The 19485-nt window shown below is 41.0% G+C and overlaps 1 pseudogene; it reads right to left on the minus strand.

Annotated features, from left to right (window-relative positions):
- Window positions 1-1607: 1607 nt before the first annotated feature.
- On the minus strand, window positions 1608-4016 carry LOC101712074 (transcription factor 12 pseudogene; annotated as a pseudogene).
- Window positions 4017-19485: the final 15469 nt, after the last annotated feature.

Genomic DNA, 19485 nt, shown 5'->3' on the forward strand with positions numbered 1-19485 from the left:
AAGCCAAATGTTTTTTTTCTCTCTACTTTATGAAGGAAAGCTTCTGGGGATACTGCAAAGTCTAATGTAATGAAAAAGACAACAAGCTCTCAAGAAAAAGGCCAGGCAGTGCTGTATGTTCACTCACACATCATAAGCAACAACTTCGTTTAGCCGATTAACACCGAAATGAAGAACAAGGCCACAGATAGAGTCTGATGTAATTGGAGAATATATGCAAATTAAGGTAACCAAAAAGTCCACTAAGTTCGCAAACAGTTGATTTGTTAGGAAATCATCCTGATTGGATGATCTGAAGTTCTGCCTTAATTGTTTTTGTTCTTTCAAATTAACAGAAATCTTTAATTTATGTAGTGATTTGGGTTCTTTCTTCTGTATGCTGACTGCCCTTGTTGATGTTAGCTCTGAGAATTACTAAGCCAAGACAACCTTGTTTAGCATGTATTTCTCTCCCAGGTTTGTTGTGGTGAAAGACAGATTTTATGGAAGTTCAAAGTCATTATGATGTCTTAAAAAATTACTCTGAAGAATTAGAGAGGTGCCTAGTGCACAGTATTAAGATTAACTGACAAGTATTGGTTTAATGCTAATCTGGCTCATCTTGGGATGGGGGCTGATGGTTTGCAGTTGATTAAATCACCCATTGAATTCTCCCCTACCCAGCCAAATGACAGAGAATAAAGGTGAGGAGAAGGTTACCTGATAACCAGTGTTCTTGGACTCCATCAGGTAATGAACCTCAAAGTGGTGTGTTCGTTTATCACACTACCTGCTTTGATGACTACTTGGTCTTGTTATATTCACCATAATCATGGCCTGAAAAATCATCTTTGTATTTTAAATGAATTTTGTGCTTACTTACAGCTAACACTTTACAAGTACTATATTATGTAGTACTTACTGCTTGGAAAACAAAGCAATTTCTAAAAAGTAAATTCTTCCCTTATAATTTACACTTCTTGCTATTACAAACTTTACTACAAATCCTAGAAGCTTGAAAAGTCTTGGTGTTATTAGAAATAAAGCAATGTTTATTTGTGGGAAAAACCTAGGGAAAATTTTCCCTTTTAAAATCGTAGCCAGGCTATGGTCACAGATGGTCTCTGCTCACCACTGTGGATACTTGTGCAAAGCACACAGGGCTGCATGGGTGATTCTGGACTGTGACCATAACTACTCAGATTCCGAGACCAAATGTCACACCCACGGAGAAAATAAAAATGTATGAAAAATGAGAGAAAATGCTATACCAAGTAATATTTTCCTATTTCATGGAAAACACTATTCATATGGCAAAAGGAGAGGAGAGGGCAACAAAAGACTTTTCCCTTCCTTTTTAAGACACTCACAGGTATGCCGGGAATGCTAAGGGCCAGTGGTTGTCACTGTTTTGTTCTCTGCATGGGAACAGCTTTAACAAATGCTGGCATCAACCTTTTCCCTTTATATGTAGACCTTACAGTTCCATAGCAATAAATAAAATTTGTAGTTACAATGCATTTGTCAATTCAGTTTAGGCACAAGGCAACTTCCACAGTGAGTGGAGAGATCGAGACCAGTCTCTGTGCAGAAGCAACACACTGCTTATGACAAAATGATGGGTTGCAAACATCTCATGGGTTGACGTTCTATCTGATGAGCTTCCTATCTTCACTTCTGATGGAAGTGTCGACCAATTGCTTTGATCATAGGTACATTGAGTTTCTTGTTTCAAGTGTTTTGTTTTTTCTTCTCCCTCCTGACAGGTTTGTGTCTTCAGATTATCTGAGCTGTCCAAGTCCTTATGAAGAGAGGTCACCTTCTGTCTAGCCTACTGATAACTCTGGAACTGGCTGATGTTTACGTATGACCCACAGGGTTGGTAATTTCACTAAACCCAGGATGGGCTCCCGGCAGCGTGGTTGGTGGCTCTGCCGATGCTGCAGAATCTTTTTCTTCTTCCCTTCTCTTAAGGCAGGGTGCTTTGGGGTTAAGGTTCCTCTCTCTGACTTGCTGTTCTAAGCTAAGGATGATGGCCACAGCCTGATGAAGAACGAGGAGTTTTGTTTGGGATTTTCACTCTTCAAAAGAAGCTGACACATTCGGCCAAGCTCTTTGAATGCCTCATTAATATTCCGCATGCGCAAGCGTTCTCTGGCATTGTTAGCCATTTGCCTTTCCTTCTCCCTTTCTATTTTCTGTTCTGGATTCAGATCCTCATCTTCATTAGTACTACTTGTTCTGACTCTAGATGAGACCTTGATATCTTTTTGGGAGGATTCATCATCTGATTTCATGTCATCTGATGAAGGAGGTTCATGAAGGTTCTCATCTTTCTCTTTATTTTCAGTCTTGATTTATTTTGGAATAACAGTTCCAGACTGACTTTGCAAGCCACCTCTATAGTTTTCTTGTGTTTTATAGTTCAGGTTTGTGCTTGAAGCAGTGACGGTACTAGACAGGACTGAATGATTGCCATTGCAACTAACAGAATCTCCCCAATGAGCTCCAACCATTGAAACTGATTGATTATTTGTAATAAGGCTTGATCCTCCATAGTTTGAACTGAGGCTTCCAATTGGTGCATTATGGGATGGTCCCAATAAACTGTGAATATCACTGTGACCAGCAGGTAAACTGGTGGAAAGTCCCACAGCATAGTTCCGCAACACATAGATAGCATCATCCAGTCTGTCCAAACGATCCTCCATTCGAGACTGCAGGGAGTGGGGTGAATTTTCATAGCTTGGGGATGAAGGAGCTTGCCCTCCTGGTCTAGGCCATTGAGTGGTGCTTGTCAGAGGTGAAGGTGATCCAACTGGTGTTGATGGGTTTGACGGAAAACTACTGCTTGTATGGTCGGGAGAATAAATAGATGCCAATGCCTATCCAAGTGCATCACTTGTCTGTGAGCTTCCAGCAGCATTCCCTCTGGTTCCCAGAATGCCATCTGATCCATTGATAGGAGGAGTGTCGGAAGCAGCAACATAAAGGGAACTGCTGGTGCTGCAGGGGTGAAAGCTGAACATTGGGGAAAGACTTGTGCTCATGTCTGTTGGCAAGACTGAGTTTGGAGGGTAACTCAAGCAGTCATGGGAATGAAGGGTGCCATAACTACTGGACTGAGACATGTGGTAAATGGAGGTCCCCAGAATTTCACCAAAACCAGGCTGGCTTATCCCATTTGATGAACTCCAAAGGTCAGAAGAATTGTTGGTCCCATCTTGCATAAAGAAAGTGCTAGCAAACATACTGGTTGGTGGCTTAGGAGATGGACAGCTAGGAGATTCATGGTTGAAATCATCCGAATTTAGGGATGGTGCATATACAGAAGAAGGCAGACCAGGAGGCACCTTTCTGACTTTCTTTGCTTGCAATGGATTAAGGGCTGCAGAGTCATGGAGTGGTCTTCTTCTGGAACTTGTGGTAGAGAATGAGTAGTATGGTGTTCCTGGTTTTCCTGAAGAAGGTAGTTGGGCTGGGTTCCCAAGCCCTAGATCTTGTCTCAGAAGAGTAGACTGACAGCCTGGTAATCTAGCAACTCTGCTGTCCAGGGAAAATGAGCCTCTTTCTAATGTTTTTCCCATCAGCTTTGAGTTCCTGAAGGGTGTTGGGGACAAGCCTTCATGGGCTCCTAATCCACTGTCATTCAAGTGATCACTGTAATGAGGGCTGTCTGTAAAACCTCTAGACGAGTCATAGGAAGGGCTTGGTTGACCACTTGTTCCCCAAGATGTTGTACCTCCACGTTCATCCATACCTGATCCACTGATCTGTGCTTCCCAGTGTCGTTGGCCCAGTTTTCCCACTATTAACAGGTGGGGAAAACATCGCACTGAAGTCCAGCAGGTCGCTCAGCTCCTTGTTGGTCCCTATAGCGGCCATGTGGTGTTGTTGGGGGTTCATCTTTGGCCACTTCTCGCAGGTCCAGCCTCCAGCGAAAGTTACCTAGGGCCACGCAGGCGGGCTCCGTGGCTGCCTTCCTCCGGGCGGGCTGTGGTCCCCCCACAGAACTTGTGGGTCTCCTCAGGCGGACATTTTTTTCGCTGAGGGGCCTCAGCACCGTGCTCCATTCACCCCAGCCCTTCTGTATATTCTTTGACATTTAGCCTCCTTGCGACTTGGAAAGTTTCTCAGTTCCTGAATCAACTGCCAACAACTTCTCACTCCCTTCTGATTTTTCTCCATTGTCACAGGAAATTCATGAAGTTTTTCATCTTATTTGTTTTATCTGTTTCTTAGTCACTTTCCCATTATGCACACAATATCCAACACCCTCAACTGAAAGGAGGAGAGATTTAGTTTTGGTCACATTTCAGAGGGTTCTGTCCATGGTTGGCTGGCTCCAGGACAGAAAGGTGAAAGGCCATGGCAGAGGAAAGCTGTTCAACCCATGATGGCCATGAAGCAGAGAGCAAATGAAAACCTAGAGAGACAAGAACACACCCTTCCAGGTCATGCCCCCAGTTACTTCATTCCAATGAGTCCTCACCTCCTAGGTGCACATTCAGCTACTGAACTCTTCAGTGAATGTATCCACTGAGGAGAATGGTGCTTATATGATCCAATCATTTTCCAAATGCATGAGAATTTGGGGGGACATTTTAGATATAAATTGTAACATTCTTCCCCCAAACTCCAAAGAATCATTGTCCATCTCATTATGCAAAAATGAATTTAGTCCATCTGTAAGAGTTACCAAAGTCTTAGCAGTTCCAGCATTGCTGAACAGACCAACTTCAAAGACTCCTCTGAGATTGAAGGCAAATTTTTAGCTGTGAACCACTATCAAAAAAAAAAAGTTAAACATTTCCAACCTACAATGACACAGATAAACATTCCTGTTCCAAAAGGCAGAAATGAGGGGGAGGGGGCACAGAAATGAATCAGACCAAAGTGAGACCAAATCCCAGCAGGATAAATGTTAAATCCTGTAGTTCATGAGGTTTTGGACTTGAAGCCCTGCCTCTACAGCATTTCCTTTTACTGCCCACATGAGGACTCTTGGGGTGGTTCTGCTCTCTGCCTATGGCCTTCAACATCAGATGATCCACATTCCTAGCATCTCTAACTTCCTGGAATTGTCTTGGCACTTCTAGCTTCACTGTCTCAGCTTCACACACTGCCCTCTCAGAGGCACAATTCCTAGCCTCCGAGGCCTTCTTTTGAAATCTTGGTAGAGGCCTCTATGACTCTCCACAACTCTTGCATTCTACATACCTGTAAAACCATCACCATATGGATGATGTCAAGGTCTGCCACCAGCCCAGGTGGTAGCCAGGCCCCCTTGGATCATGATTGCAGAGGCTTCTAAGTGCCTAAGTGACTGAGGACTATGAATCAAGTCATGGGGAACCAATTACCTAGGCAACACCGTTCAAATGGGGGAACCCAGGGGCTCTCTTCTCAAATGAAAGCTTTATAGTGTTGCATCCCCAAGCCTGCAAAGAGAGGAGTCTTGCTGATTCCTGAGTTGCTGTGAAGCCATTGTTTTGCTCTTGTTCTGATGCAGAGCACTTAGCTGCTGCTGTTTTATCCTCCTCCTCCTCCTTCTCCTCCCGTTCTTCTTCTTCTTCTTCTTCTTCTTCTTCTTCTTCTTCTTCTTCTTCTTCTTCTTCTTCTTCTTCTTCTTCTTCTTCTTCTTCTTCTTCTCCTCCTCCTCCTCCTCCTCCTCCTCCTCCTCCTCCTCCTCCTCCTCCTCCTCCTCCTCCTTCTTCTTCTTCTTCTTCTTCTTCTTCCTCCTCCTCCTCCCCTCCTCCTCCTCCTCCTCCTCCTCCTCCTCCTCCTCCTCCTCCTTCTTCTTCTTCTTCTTCTTCTTCTTCCTTCTTCTTTTTCTTTTGAGACAGGGTCTCACTATATAGCCTAGGCTGACCTTGAAATCGTGGTGATCCTTCTGTCTTAGCCTCCCGAGTGCTGGGATCACAGGCATGCACCACTGTGCCCAGCACTTGGGTTCTCCTTAATGACATTTTTTCTGCAACCAGGAGCCCCACAGCCTAATCTTTGGAGGTGCTATTTTCAGATGAAACAGCAAACATTTCACATCTACTTTTTGCTCCAGATTTTCAGTGTAGATGTGGGTAAAAGCAGTCAGCAGTACTTATGCCACAGTCTGAGTATTGGTGTGATTTGAAATTTCTTCTGGCTGATTAATTAGTTTACTGACCTTAATCTAAGTCCCCTGCAAAGTCTCAGGACATGGGCAAAATGAAGAAAAATTTTCTGCCAGGGGTAACACACATGGCCACTGGGCCAACTGCCAATGGAGTCCTTAATCCCATCTGAAACCTCCTGATTCTGGCCTTTGCTCTCTGCATTCTTATTAGCATTCTAGTGTTCTGAAACTTGACCAGAATCTCCTATCCAGCTCTGCTTACAGCATTCTAAAGTTTCTCTAGTTGGCATCTTCAAACATTTCCCAACTCTTTCCACAAATCAGTTCTAAAGGCTTTTGCACCACATAGTCGGGGAGAATTGCAGCAATGAGCCAACTTCTCTGTTACAAATATTTCTCTTAGTTGTGTCGCTGTCACTGGACACAGTATCTGACACACACTATTTAAAGGAGAATTGTGTCTTTTGGCTCATGGTTTTCAAAGGCTTCTGTCCATTGTTGGGCTAATTCCAAGGCAGAAATCGCACAGAGAAAGGGCATGGCAGAAGAAAACTGTTCAATCCATGGCAACCAGGAAGCATAAACAGAATGAGGAGCTGGGGAATAACAGTACAACCTTCTAGGCCACACCTACAGTGAAACTCCTTCAACCAGGCCCCACTTGCAGCTGCACATTCGGCCACCAAAGTCATCAATGGATAGTCCAGCCCTGAGCATAGCACCCCTGAGATACACCCAACTTCCACACATGTAAGACTTTGGGGAGATGTTTCAGATCAAAACTATAACAATTTGCGTAGTGTAAAACCTTTGGTAATAAAAATATAAATTTCAACTAACCTTAGTAAAAAAATTTGTTGAAAGCAAAGCCAAAGTCTAGCCCAATCAGAACATAATAAATAAACCTACAGCCTTAAAACTAGAGGAACAGGGAAGCAATCCTTCATGAAGTAACCTTTATAGAAACCAAACAGAAACTGTACGGAAAAAATCCTCTATACATCGATCTCCAGGGATTTCATCTCAGGTCCTGCCCATGAAAACCTGAGGAGAGTAAGCTTCTAACAGTTACCAGAGTAGGATCTGTGGTCCACAGATTAGACTGGACAAAATATAATTCTGGAGTAGAAAATATCAGAAAGGTTTGTTTTTCTGGACTGGAGAAATACAAGTGAAGGGACTGTGTGCAGAGATGCCCTGGGGAGGCATCAGCGAAAAACACTGGCACATTGTTCTGAAAATTATGTCACAGCATGCAAATTCAGGGTGGTTAAGAATGACTTTATCATAGTCTCAAATCTCATTAGCTGTCTGCTAACGGAACCAGGGAAGGGAAAAGTCTTTTTCAAAATTCCTTCAGTCAATCTATAAAATTTTTCATAAAATGGCTTCCTGGGAAATATTTCCTTTTTGACAATCATAGTTAAGGAATAGATTTAAGATCAAATTATTTTCTCAATTAATGGATTCATTCTATCCATTTGAGACAGTATCAAACATTTCGTCTCTGAGTTCTTTTCTCCTCCAGATGTGCTGTAATTCAGGACTAAATCTGAGCTCCCTAGGTTTGTTTCATGTTTTGCCAGCTGCCTCTTTACCATCTATTACGTCTTCCACAACTATTTTTACATGTCACTCATTGATCTTGCTTTGCGTGCCCTTTGTAGTAAGCATGTCTGTGAGCCATGTTACCTTGCCCCCTTTTTAGGTTACAAATTTCTCAGGGATCAGAATGCTTGTCTTTCATCCAATCACCTTTCACCCCGAATGATAACTCTGCTTTGTCATCCCAGGGCAAGTGTCATTGGTACTGGGTGGTCTCTGTGACCTCCTTTCTGCTGTGGTTGGGTTGGGCGGGCGTTCTAGAAGCCCTTTGTACGGATGGATCTCAACATGTGTTATGATCCTCTCCCTGAGTGCAGTGGCTGTGTCATTTCTTTTCTTTTCTTTTCTTTTTTTTTTAGGGCTTTACATTGTTTTTGGCACATAATGGGATCCAAAATAAAGACCTGTTAATTGAACAAAGGAACCACAAGGAAATGTTCATTTGTATCTTTTTAAAATGTATGCTTTGGAAAATGGACTCAGTTATTGCTATTGATACAGTTACAAATCAAGTTCCTTTCCAACCTTTTTCCCACCTCCCCTCTCTGAGTCATCTTTCTTCACACCAGTCCTCCTCATTTGGCATGAGTGACCTTACGCCACCTTGGTCATTGCTTAGGGCTCAAAAAGTGTCCATTGCTTCTCTTCCCATCTATATTTCCATTCCCTGTGCTAATATCTAGTTATCAGTAAAGGAAAAAGTATTTTTTTATTCTCATAAAATAACAAAGAACTAATGGCTTAACTTTCGCAAATCTATTAAAATTGAAAAAAACAATACCGTTAATCCTGAGGAACTAATCTCCAACAGTAAGATTTGGAGTACCACCCGAAAAGATTAGTCTCTCCACAAATCAGTCTGCAGTCTGTGGCACTTTACAATGGGAGAGAGGCAGTAATTTGGAGATGGTGTGCATTAGAATATTTATCTTTCACCTGCCATCTCTAACTCCCCAGACATTTTGGGTAAGAGCATATGCTAAGTGCTTAGCCCAGTGCTCATGGAAAGAGAGTTGGGTTCCTTTCCAGCTTCACCTATTGCTATTTGGCTCTGCACACCCTATACTCCAGCCCCACTAGTTTTTCTTAGCTTTGCATGTACAGCCACACCTTTTCTGGCCTGAACCCACACCACCCCATCTTTTAACAGTGCCACCCTACTCTCCTCCTGATCCACTTCTACTCATTTGCAAGGCCTCTGTTCAAGTAGTATGTTCCCTGAAGTCCTCTGTGTGGATTAGATGGATTTTTCATGTTCTTTCATAGCATTTTATTCCTCTATTCTAGGAATAGGAAGTAGAGGCACAAGCAGCATAGTACTCTGAAGACCTGGTCTTGAGCCAAACTGTCTATGTTCAAGTCCCAGTTTTGCTAAGTGGCTCTGTAAACTCTGGCAGATTCTACTTAATTGCTCTATGCTTGTTACATATGGGCTTTATGATTTAATGAGATAAAACATTTGAAGGATATAACATATAGTTTGAAGCATAATATAATGCATATGTATATAAATTATATGTATGCTCGATTTTATTGTTTTTGTAATTTTTATTCCTTTAGGAAATAAGTTTTTCATAAGAACACTTTGTAACTATTTTTCTTATTGTTGCATACGGCAAAATCTCTGCAGTGCTGATGGGTAAATGACTTCCACAGCGGTTGAAACCTAAATTCTATTGTTAGCAGGGAACAAGTATAGGCTCTGCCATTGGGAGGCATCCTAACACTCGGATGTGCAAAAAAGTTAGAACTTCGGGCAGTGGCAGCTATGGAGGCAGCTGATCAGGGAAGGCTTCTTATTAGAAAGAAGGCTTGCAACAGTGGAAGATGAAAGCAGGCTTCGGAGTGGTCAAATTAATGCAGGCTCCAGCAATAGTGTTAATAGTGTTCTTCAATTTCTGATTTCTGTGAAACACACATATTATCCCACTTCTCCACAGCCTGCAATGCCACAGTCCTCAAAAAAATTTTAAGCTATTACCAGCAAAAGTCCAACACCTTGTATTGAAGTATCTACTATGGAGTCTGCTTTCTTAAATGTGCCTTAGACAAACAGTATTATAGTAACTCTACATAGAGAGTGCTCAAAAGTTTAGAAAGCAACCAGATGAAGGTAATGTTGTATATGTTTCATATGCATTTGTGACTGGATAAGAAACTTTATTTATCTATCTAACAATATTTGTCACAAGACATTCTATACCAGACACTATTCCTAGTCATGATGTAATCATATGGGTTTTGTTTTGGTGTGTGCTTTATTTCAAAATGTTCTGGGTTATATCATAAATATAACATCTAACATAGTTTTATCTATTTCTCCATATAATTATAAGATGATTGTAAACTTCACTTATGTGGAGACATTCTGTATTTCTATATAATAAAGGCTTTTTTTCCTCCTCTCTGTTTCTTGAGCACAACTACATTTTATACCTGGTTCTATGTTCTTATTTTCTCTGATGGGTCATAAAATTGATGTAGTTTTGAATACAATGTCAAAATTATGGACATATTATAATCTATTTTAAGGGTAAAATTACTAATATTTCTTATATGACTGAGGTGACAATATTTCATGTTGGAAATATACCTACCAGCACTACTGTTGCACCATTAGGATGGTGTTCTGTGTTTGGAAACTAGATAACTTTTATTAGAAACTAAGTTAAGTCTATAATTATGTTAGGAACTTTTCTTTCCTTTTAAAAGTATTACAACTAAATATTATTGTTTATTCTTTTTCTTGAAAAGAACCTTTTCCATGTAATCAAACCCTAATTTCTTTTCTGAGTTCTGAAGAAAAATATGCCCTTCTTAAGACCTCTTGTTCACTTTTGTCTCTACTTCTTCCCATCTTACTAAGCAGACTCTTCTTATATCTTTCTCCTTCTATTGAAAAGTTGGTTCCCTGCAACTGTCACCATCCAGAAAATGCTAGGCAGAAATTCCAATACTTCTATGTAGGAAAAATGCAACAACAACAAACTGTAGCTTCTGAGAGAGCTTATAACAAAGTGCGAGCCTGAAAGTTCAGAAAGTGAATTATAATGATATATCTACTCCTACTTCCAGTAGAGCCTTTACCAAGTAACTTCCCTGTACTTCTCTTTTCTCATTTAGAAAAAGGCAGATTCAGACAGGATAGTTTTAAATGTGCACTTGGCCAAGCTCTGAACTTCAATACATGTGGCTTTACCTTGTGTCTCTGTTACTTTCCTCTTATTGTTGAGACAAAACACTCGATGGCCAAAGTTAAAAGAGGAAAGGTTTATTTAGCTCACAGTTTGTAGAGGTTTCAGTCCATAATTGGCTGGCTCCAAAGCAGAGTGGCACAGGGCAGAGGGGCAACAGTTCATGGTGGTGGAACACAGTAAAGGCAACAAAGGACAACCACAGCTCTTTCTATCTCCTCTATCTTATCCAGACTACTTAGGGTGAGTAGCACTCACACCCTCAGTCCTAGTGCCCTCAAGCCTAGCATTGCACCATGAATCAGTCACATACTCTAGATTGAGCCATCTCAGAGAAAGCCCCACCCACGACTGCAGGAGGCTTTGGGGGTACATCTAGACACAAGCTATGACATTTAGAACTGGTTTGTGAAAGGAATCTGGAAAGGATTGGAGATGCTGGCTAGCGAAATGTTAATGCTGTAAGCTGAGCTCTATAGGATATTCTGGTCAAAGGTCAGAAAACCAAAAAGCTGGTTGGCTTGTGGACAGCAAAGGCCAGGCTCATGATGTTTCAGTTCGGAATAAGAACTGTATAGATAACTGGACTAGAGGCTATGCATGCTTCATTCTGGCAAAGAACTTGCCTTAATTTCACCTATGTCCTATGATTTTGTGTGAGACTAAATTTACAGGTGGTGGACTAATTGATCTGGTGGAGGAAATTTCAAACAACCTAATGTTTAGGCCATGACATGAGTACTTCTGCCTGCTTTTAGTTACATCCATAGTGAGAATCAGGAGAAAAACAACAGAGGTAAATGATATGAAAAATTTGCAGTTTTATGAGAAAGGAAGTGCCTGCCAAATTGGGGCCAGGGAAGGCATGGTTGGTAAAATTATTAGCACAGAAAAGAGCCAAGTACTTTATATTAGGACAGTAGAAAACATGGCTTGAGGGCCAAGGATTTAGCTCAGTGGTTCCGCCACCTGCTTCACAAGAGCAAGGTCCCAAGTTCAATCCCCAGTGCCAAAACAAAAACCAAAACAAAACAGAAATCTACAAAGAAAAGATGGCTTGATGAAGGTATCTCAGGAATTGGGCAGACCCCATTCATCCTAAGGTGAAAGGTTAGAAAACATAAGCCTTTCATTTAAGAAGAGGGCCCTTGGAGCCCCTGCTTGAGATGGGCCACCTAAGGAATTTGTGTTGGTTCCATTTCCTAGTACTCAGCCAGCCAGACACTCAGAGCCCACTGCAGCTGTGGTCCAAAGGGGGACTGCCTACTGCTTGAGCTGGTGGTAGATTTTGGTGTTTTATAGACATGGATAATATAAGAATTACGGTGTCACAGAATTTTCCACCCAGATTTTGCAGGAAAGCTTGGGGGGCCAGGCACTGTGCCCCCGAGAGGGCAGTGAGTAAAGCCCTGATAGTAAAGTCAGAAGTGCACTAGAGACCTCAGAAAACTGAGGATGCTAGAAACGTGGCACATCTGTTGAGGAAAACTACAGGCAGTGGATTGGAGCTTGCCCAGGAGGGAGCCATGTGGACTGTAAAAAGAAAGGCCATAGGGATGGGGCTTGCCCAAGCCCTTCAGAGCTCACATCTCACCACACCTTGCCCTGGGTGCTGGACATAGAGCTACAAGATTTAACTCTTGCCTTGAAGGGTTTCAGTTATGGTTTTTTTTTTCTCGTTTTTTTAATATCCCTTTTCTCCTCTTTGGAATGACAATGTGTCATTCTATGTTGAAAGTATTTAATTTTCTTTTTTCTTTTCACAGGGGCTCAAAGGTGAGAGTTTTCTTTGAGTCTCAGAGGAGGTTTTGGACTTTGAATTTTCACCAATAGTGGACATGTGACTTTGGTGACAGTTAGAGATGGACATTTAAATGTATTTTGCATAATGAGATGGACGTGATTCTTTTGTGGTTCTAAGCCAGGATATTATGGTTTAGATTTCACATGATTGGAAGCTGATTGGATTATGAGGTTGCTGTACTCATCAGTACATTCATGCATTGATGAGTTCAGAAGATGACTATGTTGTTAGTACACGGTGCCCAGTTGGAGGTAGGTCACTGAGGCATGACCAGAAAGAGTGTATTTTTGCCCCTGGCTCCCCCTTCTCTCCTATTTTTTGGTTGTTATGGTTTAGCAGCTTTCCTTTGTCTTTCCCTTCTGCCATGCTGTTTCTTCTTTAGAGCCAACTAAACATGAACTGAATTATCTGAAACATGAGCCAAAGTATACCTCTTCTTTAAGTTATAGGTGTTGGGTATTTTGTCCCAGTAACAAGGAAGCTGACTAATATGCCTTGATTTGTCCCATGGTGTAGCCATGGCATTGTGGTTCTACAGTGTCATCAAGAACTCAGGATCCTTCTGTTTTTATCCATCAGTATCTTCAAGAATGCCATATTGTAGGTAGGAAGAAGTGGAAAGAGAAAAAGAAGAAGAAAATACAGGGAAACAGAACTTTAAAAAGCCATATTGATGCTCTAGATTGATTCTGTTTGTAAGGAGAGTACAGAATGGATATTGGTTAGGTGCAAAACATTAAGAAAATAATGACACCATGTCATTCTTAATGTATTTATTCACTAAGCTACCAGATACTCACTCAGGGCTTTCTATGTGTCAGACATTCTCTCTAGGCACTGCGCATGTGATAGCATACACACAGATGGTGCCTTTCCTTCATCAAGCTTAGCAGAAGTGGTTAAAATTAGCAGAGGATTTATACATTAAAAACAAACCAAAACATAAATATATAATTTTAAGTTACACTATGTTACCTGATAAAACATTGATCATCATAGGAAGACAATGGAACTATCAAATTAAATTAGAATGTTAGATGCCATATGACAAGGTGATATTTTAACAGGAGTTGGACCCTCAGGGTGAAAGGTAGGGTGGGTCAGAACAGTCTTGGATTAGATATAATAATGTGGCTAAATGCCTTGAGCTGTAGAGTTATGAAAGTTCTAATGTAGTTGGAGCACATTGATAGAGGGGAGCATGCTGATGAGATGAGTTTGGCCAGCATATAGGCCAGAGTACACAGGGTAAGAAAGAAAGGTGGAGCAAGCTGAGCAGAAGGGATGGCTGTCAGAGCCAATGTATGGAAGTGCCAGCTTTTCCAGGGAGTGTGAAATTAGTAATTTGTAAATGGAGATAGAAGAGGAACTTGGATGGCGGGGGGAGTGACTCTATTGGAAGGCAAGGTCCAGTTAGAAGATGTTTTTGGTTCTGTTGAGAACATCAGATTTATCCAAGTTAATGTTGAGCTGCTGAAGGGTTGTGAAGGACATGGTGGTGGGTGGTAGTGAGTGATGGACATGGTACCCAGAAAAGATATGAGCCGCATGTAGCTCACACAGGAAGCTGTATGGAGGATGAATTTAAAAGATGCAGTACAAGGTACAGAGACATGTAAGAGGTGATGGAATAAATCTAGGCAAAACTCCTGCAGCAAAGAGTACAAAGTAGGACACAAATGTGATAACAGTATGTCATTTAATAGAAGGCCACTATGGGCTCTTTCCTTTAATTAAATTAATTAATTCTCTTGACATCTTACATATTTTTATACTTTTACACAGAAAATAGTATAACAATAAGATGACCAAAATTTCTCTAATTTTGTTTTGTTTTGATTGACACACATAATTGTACATATTTATGTTGTATAGTGTGATAATTCAGTATATGTATACAATATACAATGATCAAATCAGGGTGATTAGGATTTCTCTTTTCTTAAACATTTATTTACTTATTTTTTGGTTTGGAAGCTTTGGAATCTTCTAGTTATTTGTAAAATATATAATGAAGTTTGAACTGCATTTACCCTACTGTGCTGTAAAATGTTATAATTTAGACCTCCTCTTTTATTATATTTTGATACCTGTTACCCATCCTTCCTCTATCCTCCTTCTCAGTGGTCCTTGCTAGCCTCTACTGAGCACTGTACCATTCTCTAATTCTAAGACAGAAATGTTTTTAGCTTTCATATGTGAGTGAGAATATGTAGCATATGTTTTTCTGTGCCTGGATTATTTCATTTAACACTTCCATTTATGTTGCTACATGTGGCTGAATAATATTCCATTGTGTATGTATATCCCATTTTCTATACCCATTCATCCATCAGCAGATACCTTCATTGATTTCATATCTTGGCTAATGTGAAAAGAGCTACAATAAACATAACCATGCTAACATCTCTTTGATAAACTAATTTTAATTTCTTTGGTGAAAATTTCTTTCTTTAGTAAAAAGGGAAGCCATTTGCTGTTAGCCCCTTTACTCAGCTGTTTGTGAAATAGTAAGCCCCAGAAGAGACCAGACCTTTGATTTTACAAGGTTTGGTCCTGAGCCTTCTGACATCCCTCTAAGGTTAACATAGAAGTCCCTTGTGAGGTATGCAGGGGCCAATCACAACATGAGTCTATTTGACTCTCAAGAAAATAAAAAAAGTTTGATTATTCACTACTCCACTTTTCTATTATATTTCTGCAAAATTTTCTCCAGATTTTGTATTCATCTTTGTGCCTTCTTTACATGCATGTAAAGAAATCTGTAATTCATACTCTCCAATGCTTTCAGCTTTTCCTTCTTCTATGCTGGCAAAGAGGAATCTTTTTGTTGTTAACAAAATTTTCTCAGTGTTTGCCACAGAAAGTTTAAACAACTTGTATAAAATCACATAGGGAATTCATTCTAGAACCAAGGATTTAAAAAAGTAAATAATTATGATGGTTAATTTTGAACATCTACTTGGTGAGGCTATAGTATCTACTTGTTTAATCAAGCACTACTTACTCTGAATGTTGCTGTGAAGAAACTGATAGATGTAGTTAACCTGTATTATCTGTTCATTTTAATTAAAGATTACTCTTGATGACATAGGCTAACTTCCCTCATAGGCTATTTTCCGTAGTTTGAAAGCCTTCAGAGCACAAACTGAGGCTTCCTGGAAAAGAAATTCTGTTCAAAATGGCAAGTCAGTTCTTTTTCTTTGGAATGCAAGTCAATTATTGTTTGAGTGGCTGCCCTTCACATTTCAGACTTGCCAGCCTTCACATATTCATGAGACACTTTTAAAAGTATGCTTTTCCTTTTCTTGTATTTTCTCCTTTCCCTTCTTTCCTTTCTCCTCCCCCTCCCACTTCCCCTTCCCTTTGGACCTTTTCTGCCTATTTCATATTATTTATTATACTTTTTTTTTTTTTGGTACTGGGGATCAAACTCGGGACCTTGCAGTTGCACGGCAGGCGCCAGAACCACTGAGCTAAAGCCCCGGCCCTATTATACATTTTGATCATCATTTACACTTTTACATCAGAGAAACTATTTGGTATTTACACACATGTGTTGTATGTCCTATTTATTTCACTTAAGAGTACGGCCTCAATGTGCATCCATTTACCTATTAATGTCTCTAGTTTCTCATTTTTTATGGCTGAGTAGTACTCCATTTTATTTTAAAAAACCACATCTTCTTTATCCAGTCACCAGGTGATGGGCACTTGAACTGTTTCCAAATTTTAGCTGTTACAAATGTGCCACTATAAACATGGGTGCATATATAAAAAAGTAATGAATAAGAAAAGAAATAAATCTAGCAGTATAGTTACTTTGAAAAAAAAAAGTATGCCTGTCTTTCCACTTCTATCTGGAGTTGTGTGTGTGTGTGCAAATTCTCTATTGGTTTTGTTTTTCCAGAGAAACTCAATGGATAAGAAATGCTTTCAAGTGATTTTACTGCTTAAGGAAAGCAGTATTTACCCAATGGAAAACTATAGCACAAAGGAGGAAAAGACACTTCAGATATAAAGTTCACATATACTCATAGTTTGTTGTCCCCTCTAATTTTTTGGTCTCTACAAGTATACAATTGTAATTTTTGGGTTTCTAGGTGATTAATAGTTATGAATTTGAAACCTATCTCAATATTTTGGAGTTTCCACGATAGCGTGAAAAAGAAAACAGCTGGGCTAGGGATCTAGTTCAGTGGTTCCACCGCCTGCTTTGCAAGATCAAGGTCCTGAGTTCAATCCCCGGTACCAAACAAACAAACAAACAAACAAAAAAACCCCAAAAGGAAACAGTTAAGAAATAATGAAAACTATTTTCAGTAGCAAGAGGAAACAGTTAATATGCTTTTCTGGGGTGGGATTGAACAAGAAAATGATTTCTGACCAGAAGAACACTGTGCTGCTGCTGACCAGGTAGCAAACAAAAGGTTCCTCCTAGCTCCAACCCCTTCTACACCTAGAACATGTCTGGGTCTCGCTCAGACTTGTCCGGACATGTTTTCCTCCATTGTCCTTTGTTCTCAGTAGAGTTTCTATGACCCCTGCTTTCTGCCATATGTAAATAAGGTGAATCCTAGTATACCTTTCTATCCAATTGTATAAGCTGAATGTATCTACCTCAACCAATGAACTAATGTTAAGTGTCTTGCCACTGTATCCTCACCCTTCTTTTCCCAAATCTATATAAACCCTGTTCACCACCCAGATGGGACTGATTGCTTTGCAGAGAAGTCCCTAATCAGTCTGCTAGCGAAATAACCCTGCCTCCAACTTCCGGGGTGTATGCTTGATTCTTCTCGGCCTGACTCTGGTATATCACCTAGAGCTACAACACTGTGAATTATTTTTGCTACAATAGGATAGGGAGAGTGAAATTTTCCAATGCAATTGATTTTTCATATAATTACTTACAAGTTTCAGGAAAATACTGATTTGTCAAAGAAAGGAACTTTTTCCTTGCTGCTTAGAAAACTAATGTGTCTTTCATTGGTATATTTTTCCTAAGGAAATGCAGCTGCCTCATCACTGCTTCAGTAAGAAGTTCCATTTTAGAAAAACAAGTTCTGTATCAGCCATTTCCTATGATTTTCCCTAAATCAGTGTAAACATTCTATTCCAAAAGGTAGATTTAGAAAGTTAGACAGGAAAAGATCAAAATGATAGGTCTCCCACCATCTCAGCAGCTATTATGTATAGTAGCTGCCCTCTTCCTATGGTGCTTGCCCCCTCCCCTGTGTGACATCATGCCAAGATGGTGACAGAGGTGGTGAAGCAGGCATTTAGTGCCCAGAGAAACCACCTCACCGGCTCCTCAGTCACCCTGGGAGGGAGACACTGTTGCTCCTAACAAAGATGTAGAGGTGAAGCAGACCTTCAGGTCACATGGTGCTTGGCCCAGGAGCTGGTACATAGTGCATGGTGACCATTCTCCCCCGGCCAGTCATCCACGGACAGAGGGTGAGGTGTGCCTCATTCTACCATGTTATTAGGAAGCAGTCAGTGAGGAGACGGAAACTTCGAGGAAAAGGACATGATCCCCCCACCCCTTCAGTTTGATTTTATGAAAGTAGTGATATGACTAAAGCTTTTCTGAATCAAATGCACCCTTCAGATGCACAGGGTCAGATGCGAGAGCAGCAATGGACAGAGATGGCGAGGGAACAAAGCATCTGGAAACAATTTTTTAGGGCATCAGTGGGACTGAAGTTCAATTGGTTTGGCTAAAAAAATCTTTTAACAAAAATAGTAGATGTTCTCAGCATTAAGTTCTTAGCGACTAAAGTGATGGATCTTGGTTATATAACTAATAACTAGCCGGGGATTTAGCTTAGTGGTTCCGTCGCCTGCCTCACAAGCGAAAGGTCCCGAGTTCAATCGGTATAAATTAGATAATGGGTTTCCATGGCCCAAAAATGGCACTTTCAATTTTAACATACTGTTTGATTTACACAACTTCTGTCAATGCAATGGCAAATGGTCAGAAATCCCCTACATACAAGCCTTTTCTAACTATGCTCTTAACCCTCCCTCTGTCAAACCTGTTCTCCTTCTCAAGTACTCCTAGCCTGAGCTGATCACTCACCGCTCATACCTCCCCCACTTTATAACTCTGTTGATAGGAAAAAGAAATGTCAGGTAAAAGGGCCGAAGACCAAGACCAGACCAGGCCACAACAAGCCTTTATTAGGGGAACAGATATGCCGGGCTGTCTCTGAACAAAGGAGAGACAAAAGCAATATGGCCGGGGCAGGGAGAGTCTTTTATAGAGACTGGGGTGGGGTTTGTAGGGGCTGAGGTGGGGTTGAGTGAGGTAGTGACTAGGGAATGGAGGAGCCAGTGATGTCACTAGGTGGTAGGAGGTGAGCGAGTATTAGGTTACTCTCTAGGCAGGAACAGGGGCATGCTGGGAAGAAGGGTTTGTTCTTTGGTGGGAGCAACCATCTTGGCATGACGTCACACAGGGGAGGGGGCAAGGCACCACAGGAAGAGGGTAGCTACTATACATAATAGCTGCTGAGGTGGTGGGAGACCTATCACAAAGCAAAATCCAGTGGGGCAAACATTAAGTTCCATAGGTCCATGACCAGCATCTCGTATAATCTGTGGCAAGATGTGAGCTCTAAAGGGCTTGGGTGACTTCACCCCTATAGCACTGCTAGTGAATGTAGCTGCCATGGCTTCTCTTTTGGACTGACTTTGCTCATGCCTTGCAGCTTTCCTCAGACAATCCACATTCCTGGCTTCTTGACCTTTCTGGGGTTTCCACTGCACTTTTGGCTTCATAC

The sequence above is a fragment of the Heterocephalus glaber genome, unplaced genomic scaffold, assembly GCF_053883595.1.
Source record: "Heterocephalus glaber isolate CG9 unplaced genomic scaffold, H.glaber_assembly_v1.0 deba00001733, whole genome shotgun sequence".
Classification (NCBI taxonomy): domain Eukaryota; kingdom Metazoa; phylum Chordata; class Mammalia; order Rodentia; family Bathyergidae; genus Heterocephalus; species Heterocephalus glaber.